The 8,054-nt window shown below is 34.8% G+C and overlaps 1 non-coding gene across 1 annotated transcript; it reads left to right on the forward strand.

Moving 5' to 3' along the window:
* The first annotated feature begins 5,432 nt into the window (after positions 1 to 5,432).
* Positions 5,433 to 5,539, forward strand: LOC146394420 (U6 spliceosomal RNA). The gene has a single exon (XR_014836245.1). It is a non-coding gene; the product is annotated as a U6 spliceosomal RNA (small nuclear RNA).
* The last annotated feature ends 2,515 nt before the right edge of the window (positions 5,540 to 8,054 follow it).

Raw genomic sequence — 8,054 nt, forward strand, 5'->3', positions numbered from 1 at the left:
AACTCAGACAATAATTTAATATCTATTGTTAAAATTGGTTTGATATCATCTATTTCAGTTCTTGGAGCCATTAGTATTAATTCTACTCCATTAGTATTATCCCTGTGGAAAGTGGTCAATTTTCATAAAAACTAAAATATGGATCGATTTAGTCAAACTGAACTTTTTGTCTCCCTATCTAAGGCCCATAGACAGGTGTCTGCTTTGCTTTTTATGGCCACACCTTTGGCACATGGAAGCTCCCAGGTAAAGTGTTTAATCAGAGCTGCAGCTGCTGGCCTATGCCACAGTCACAGCAACACTGTGTCCTTAACCCTGCTGAGTGAGGCCAGGAATAGAACCCACATCCTCCTGGATACTTGTCAGGTTTGTTCCCACTGTGCCACATTGGGAACTCTGAAGCCCCATAAAACTTGTTAACTCATTTCTTTGCAAGGATGTTCTTCCCGCATTGTTAAAAACAAAATCAACAACAACAACAAAAAACTTGTACAGTAATATATTCCATGCAAGAGATTTTTTTTTTATTCCCCTGTCACTTATGCGTTACTTTTTCCACTGAAATATACCTTGATATACAAATATCTATTCCGAAGCCAAAGATTTCCACCTAATTGGTCATGATTGTTTACCAATACATTCTGTTTTATGTGTCTATAAGGATGGATGTGTTTATACTTCAGTTTTCTCTAGGTCATACCCCTCAGTAATTCATCCTCATGACTTTGACATACATGATGGCTCACTCCTAAAGCTAATTTTAAGTGTTCATTCAGTTTTCAGTACCTTTTTGTCTTGTATAAAATGTCAAGTTGAATTCTCTTTTTTCAATTTTCTTGCTACATTGTTGTTCTAGCTTGCCTCTGAGTATGACAGCAGTCGTTAGAACCACTTCACTCTCATTATATTAAGACAACTCCTTTTTTTTCTTTTCTGGGTCACACCTAGAACATATGGATGTTACTGAGCTAGGGGTTGAATTGGAAGGCCAGCTACCAGCCTATGCCACAGCCACAGCAATTCTGGATTTGAGCCACATTTGTGACCTATACCACAGCTTGGGGTAACACCTGATTCTTAGCCCACTGAGCAAGTCCAGGGATCAAACCCACATCCTCATGGATACTAGTCAGGTTCCTAATCCACTGAGCCACAACAGGAGCTCCTGTTTATTTCTAAGAGTCTTTTGATGAGGGAATTTAATCCGTTTCTGTTTAAAGTAATTACTCAAAGAAAAGGACTGTGATAGCCATTTTATTGTTTCCTGAATGTTTTGCAGCATTAGTATCCTCCTTTTTTTTTTTACTACCTTCCTTTGTGTCTCATTGGTTTTTCCCTATTTTATTTTTTTATTTTTATTATACTATAGTTGATTTACAGTATTATTTAAATTTATTCTGTGCAACATATTGACCCAGTCATATACATATATATAAATACACACATTTTATATTCATATATACATGTATGTGTTTGTATATATAGTGTAATATTAAGTAATGTTCATATACTAAGTAATTAATAAGTGGGTAATATCATTAATATACAAGTCATTAACATATATGTAGTATTATCATATTATCTTCCATCATGTTCTATCCCAAGATGTTGGATATATTTCCCTGTGCTATATGGTAGGGTCTCATTGCTTATGCAGTCTAAATGTAATAGTTTTCAGCTAACAACCCCAAATTCCTTATCAGTTCCACTTCCTGCTCTACTGCCTTGGCAACCACAAATCTGTTCTCCATGGCCTTGATCTGTTTCTCTTTGTAGACAGGCTTATTGTGCCACATTTTAGATTCCACATATTAGTGGTAGTGTGGTATTGGTCTTTCTCTTTCTGACTTACTTCACATAGCAATGGCAGGTGGAATTATTTTGGCTCTTTCTTTTAATGAAGTGTGATTGATTTACAATATTTCTTTAATTTCTGTTTTATAGCAAAGTGACCCAGTCATAGAGCAGGACCTCACTGCTTATCCATTACAAATGTAAGAGTTTGCATCTACAAACCCCAAGCTCCCTGTCCATCCCACTCCCTCCCCATTGACCCCTGGCAACCATAGTCTGCTCTCCATACCCATAATCTATTTCTGTACTGTAGATAACTTCAACTGAGCCATATTTTACATTCTACACAGGAGTGATATTGTATGTTTTTTTATTTTATCTTAATTAACTTAGTATGAGGATATCTAGTTGCATCCATGTTGCTGCAAATGGCATGATTTCCTTCTTTTTATGGCTAGGTAGCATTCCCTTGTGTATATGTACCACATATTTTTAATCCATTCCTGTCTTGGCTATTGTGAATAGTGCTGCTGTGAACATATGGGTGCAGGTATCTTTCTCAATGAAAATTTTGTCTGGATAGATGCCCAGAAGAGGGATTGCTGGGTTGAGTATTAGTTCTGCTTCACACTGATTGATATTTCCTCTTCAATACTCCGAAACTCTTCTGTCCTGGCTACTCTCCTCACTGGTATTGGGGGACTTCCTATGGTTCAGGAGCTCTTCCTCTTTTCACTTTTTTGTCTTTGTTTTGTCCTCCCCAGTTTTGTGAAGTTTTTCAGGCTCCATTGAAATCCAGGGATCTTCTGTCAACATTTACCAAATTTTCTGTGCAATTGTTCCACATACAGATGGATTTTTCAGTGTATTTGTGGGAGTAGGTGAGCTTCATGTCCTACTCCTCTGCCACCATCTTTTTTTCTCCCATCCTTTTTTGAAGGAGAGTTTTGCCATATGTAATATCCTTGGTTAACATATTGTTCTATTAGTACTTTGAATCAGTCACCCTACTCCCTTTAGCACTGATAATATTATATCTGCTTTGTAAGTGATGGATTAATTTCTTCTTGCTACTTTTAACATTATCTATTTAATTAGCAACATTTGGGGTCTTTTTGGATGTATTCTCCTTGTAATGCAGTAAGACTCCCAAATTTCTGTGTTCATTCCCTTCTTTAGATTGGGGTGTTTTCAGCTATGATTTCCCAAAACGAACTTTATGTCCTTACTCCTGTTCTTTCTGAAAGTCAAGAAATTGATAGATAGATAAATGATTGATAGAGATAAATAGATAATAGATTAGATAGATATATAGATGATAGATAGATGATAGATAGACAGATAGATAGATGATTGATAAATAGATAGATAGATACATAGATACATAGATATGATAGATACATAGATATGATAGATAGATATGATAGATAAATAGATAGATAGATAGATGATAGATAGATGATAGATATGATAGATACATAGATACATAGATGGATGATAGATGATAGATACATAGATACATAGATAGATACATAGATACGATAGATAGATATAATAGAAAGTATAGATAGATAGATACATAGATAGATATGATAGATATATAGATAGATAGATAGATGATAGATAGATAGATAGATAGATGGTAGATATGATAGATACATAGATACATAGATGGATGATAGATGATAGATTGATAGATACATAGATATGATAGATACATAGATATGATAGAAAGTATAGATAGATAGATAATAGCTAGATAATAGATAGATATGATAGATAGATACATAGATATGATAGATAGATATGATAGATAGATAGATGATAGATAGATAGATGATAGATATGATAGATACATAGGTACATAGATACATAGATGGATGATAGATGATAGATTGATAGATACATAGATACATAGATAGATACATAGATATGATAGATACATATGATAGAAAGTATAGATAGATAGATAGATAGATATGATAGATAGATACATAGATACATAGATACATAGATATGATAGATAGATACATAGATACATAGATACATAGATACTTGGATAGATAGATCCACGTGACAAATTACATCTTTTGGAACCCTTTCAATTCCTTTACTCTTTTTTTTGCACCTCTTATTTAATTACTTTAAAGTTTTACCTGCTTAAATCTGCCATTGAAACCTCTATTGAATTTTTCAATTCAGATATTTTTAGCTCCAGAATTTTTTTAAATCACTTTTTTAATATTCTCATTTTTAATATTCTCATTCACCATTGTCCTGGTTTGATTTCTTTGTCAACCTATGTTTTCCATTAGCACAGTGAGTATTTTAAGGCAATTTAAAAAAAAATTGTGAGGTAATTTAAGGTTTGAGTTCCTTTAGGTTTGTAGAATCTCGTTTTGGAAACCTTGGTGCACAGTGTAATCTTCTGCTGATTTTTTTGCCTTTTAAACCAGATGCATTCTCCTAATCTTGTACAAATGAAGACTTGTGCCACATGCCCCAGCTGGAGGATCTACCATCTTTTTCCTTATGTCTTGATCTTCTTGATGTCTGCTTGTGGGTGCACATGGGGTGGTGCTTGTCTCTATTTTCAGTTGTCTTCACAACTAAGGCTGCCACCTGCCCAGTTGCCCTGTCAATCCTTCCAGTCAGGTGAGGTAGAAATCAATCTCTGGCTAGCCCCCAGACAAATCAGAAGGTTGGATGCACCTTGTTGCTCCCATTCTGCTGGAAGCCCCCTGTATGAGGAGTTTTCTCCCAATTGTACCATGCTCTGTATGACCTAGGGATTTGGGCACAGACCAGCACACGAAATAGGTTGAATTTTCTACCCCTTTGGCCTGGGTACTCAACTGATCTCTATAGTTCTCATAAAGGTATCCTTGTTCCTACATTCTTGGTAACTCATTTCCTTGGTGGGGCAACGAGAGTCCATATAATGACTAAATGATCAGGAAAGGAGAGTAGCAGTGGTACGTAAATAATTCAGGGATTTTTTTAATAGATTTAACATTATATGTAAAATGTCACTCATGGGTATAGATTATTAAAAAAAAACTGGACACTAGAAATAGATCAGTTGTTCAATTGGTGTTTTATTTAGTTCATACTTAAGCACTTCAAATGAAATGGAAAAAAAAGACGACAAAAATCTTAACTTTAAAAAAAAACCAACTAAAATATAAGAAAGGTGTGAATTTGATAAAATTACACTATTATGTAAAGTTTTAGAGTGCAGGAAGCAATCATGTAAATAGAAGAAATCAAAATGATTTAAAAGTAACTGATCAGTTAGCATGTACGTATCTCAGCAGGTGGTATGTTCTCTATCGCATCATTGACTAAATCTGGGGTGGTTGGAAGAAGCCTGTTAAACACCCTTACTTTTTTCCCTTCTAGAAAAATATATGTAAATGCTGCTAAGTTTAAGGAAAGTACCAATAAAATAATATTTTAAACAATTCCAAATTTATCACAGCATTACTATAGTAAGCAATCTCCAATAACGTATGCCTAAGTTTTAAGTATTATCACTATTGACTAATTTAGTAAGTAACAGAAAATAGTAGCAAATAAACTAAATGTATATGCTTACCAGGCGTATTAATAGTAAACTGGATCAAGATCTTTTTCAAGTGCTCACTTCAGCAGCACATATACTAAAATTGGAATGATACAGAGAAGATTAGCATGGCCCCTGCACAAGGATGACATGCAAATTCATGAAGTGTTCCATATTTTTATGGAAAATAGTATGGAGGTAACTCAGATAACTAAATATAGAACTACTATATGACCCAACAATCCCACTCTTGGGCATATATACAAACAAAACTTTCCTTGAAAAAGATACATGCACCTATATGTTCACTGCAGCACAATTCACAAAAGCAAAGACCTGGAAACACCCTAAATGTCCATCAACAGGTGAATGAATTAAGAAAGTGTTGTAGGAGTTCCTGTCGTGGCACAGTGGTTAACGAATCCGACTAGGAACCATGAGGTTGTGGGTTTGATCCCTGGCCTTGCTCAGTGGGTTAAGGATCTGGCGTTGCTGTGACCTGCGGTGTAGGTCTCAGACGCGGCTCAGTTCCCTCGTTGCGGTGGCTCTGGTGTAGACCGGTGGCTACAGCTCTGATTAGACCCCTAGCCTGGAAACCTCCATATGCCTCCAGAGCGGCCCTAGAAAAGGTAAAAAGACAAAAAAAAAAAAATGTTGTATATATACACTATGGAATACTACTCAGCCATTAAAAAAAGGAATGAAATAATACCATTAGTAGCAACATGGATGGAACTAGAGACTCTCTTACTAAGTGAAGTCAATCAGAAAGAGAGAGACAAATACCATATGATGTCACTTATATTTGGAATCTAATAAACAACACGAGCAAATCTTTCTATAGAAGAGACACAAACTCATGGACTTGGAGAAGAGTTTTATGGTTGCTGAGGGGGAGGAGGACGGAATGGGATGGACTGGGAATCTGGAGTTAATAGAGGCAAACTATTGCATTTGGGATAAATAAGCAATGAGATCCTGCTGTATAACTTGGGAGCTATATCTAGTCACTTGTGATGGAGCATGATGAAGGACAATGAGAAAAAGAATGTATGTGTGTTAATGAGTTACTGCACTGTACAGTAGAAAATTGACAATACTGTAAACCAACTATAATGGAAAAATAAAAATCATTTTAAAAATAAATTGAAAAGTTTTTAAAAAAGAGCTTTTTCAAGTCTAGACTATGAATATTAATCAGGATTTGGTAGATAATGAGTGGAAACAATAATTATTTTATCCTATTTTTCTCTGTTCATAGATCTAATGCAAGAGACAGCAGTAAAATTCTTCTAAAACAATAATCACTGAGATAATTAGATTCTAAGTAGTTGGTAGGTATCTGGGAAAACTATGAGCTGCAATTTTCTATTTCAATTTAAAAAAACTATTAAAATGACAACTTTTAGACTTCAAGGTGTTTATTTTGCATAAGCTTTAATCAAATAAAATGTGCCAAAGCAGTCATGTGCATTTGCATATTTAAATAAGCAAGAGAGTTCAATATTATAACACTGTAAATCATTTTTAAATTACTGAATAACTGTCATCATAAAAAGCTCTAAAATAGTAAAAAGTGTAACAAATATTTAGTATTTTCATTATGCCTGAAATTAATTGGTGAAACAGCTGTTATAGGTGCTACAAATGTGTCACGTCACATGTTTCTACAATATTTTCTTAGCCTCTTTGCTTCTATTTTTCTATGCTGAAAACGCCATCTTGTCCTGCTTTACTTTACCCCATATTCCTTCTTGAAAAACAGCTGTAATGCTGGAAAATGACTTAAACTTAAGAACAAAGACCTAAAAGCATTAGTTATTCATATAGTCAGCTGAATGAGGACATAATGCATTGGTCTAGGCACGCTGGACCTGTGCAGAGTGGCACACCATTTGCACAGCATGATGTGCCCTCTTAAGAATAAGAGAAAGAAGAACATCGTGGCCCCAAGTGGTTATGAGCAGTCATTAGCAGAATATGCATCAGCCAAGAGAACCAAGAGAATCAAGATGCAAGCTGTTGCTGAAGATAGGCACACCATTTGCAGAAGCACAATTATGATTCTCTAGATGCTATGCATAGATAGTTAATTCAAAGCTTCCTCAAATGCTAATGATTGTTAAATGCCTAAAGGTCAGAGTAAATCTTAACCATCTACCAGCTATGCAACTTTTAAAATAATAAAAGAACTTTTAACATAATTTAAAAAAACTTAATGTAGATTGTTACATAAGATGTCTATGCCAAGACTCAAAGCAATAACTAGCATACTGAAACAAAGAATTACCACTAGTAAACCAGAGAAGGTAAGTAGAATATGACTTACCTGATTATTTTTGAAATAAGGGAGCTAATAACAATGGGAATAAATAACTGATTGAGAATGGAAAATTATAAAATAAGCACATAAAGTGTGAACAGTCTATTTCTCTATAGCACAGGGAACTCCTCTCAATATTGTGCAGAAAACCATATGGGTAAAAAAATTGAGAAAAAATGGATGTATGCATTGGTATAACTGATTCACTTTACTGTGCACCCAAATCTATCAGAAATCATAAAATAACTATGCTCCAATATAAAATTAATATTAAAGTTAAAAAGTTAGAATTGTGGTTGCCAAGGGGGAGGGGGAGGGAGAGGGAGTGGAATGGATGGAGTGCTTGGGGTTACTAGATGCAGGCTATTGCCT

This window comes from Sus scrofa, chromosome Y (assembly GCF_054392235.1).
Source record: "Sus scrofa isolate SSC_HxYL_T2T_F1_AM1 chromosome Y, Sscrofa_HxYL_maternal_Yorkshire_Landrace_v2.0, whole genome shotgun sequence".
NCBI lineage: Eukaryota > Metazoa > Chordata > Mammalia > Artiodactyla > Suidae > Sus > Sus scrofa.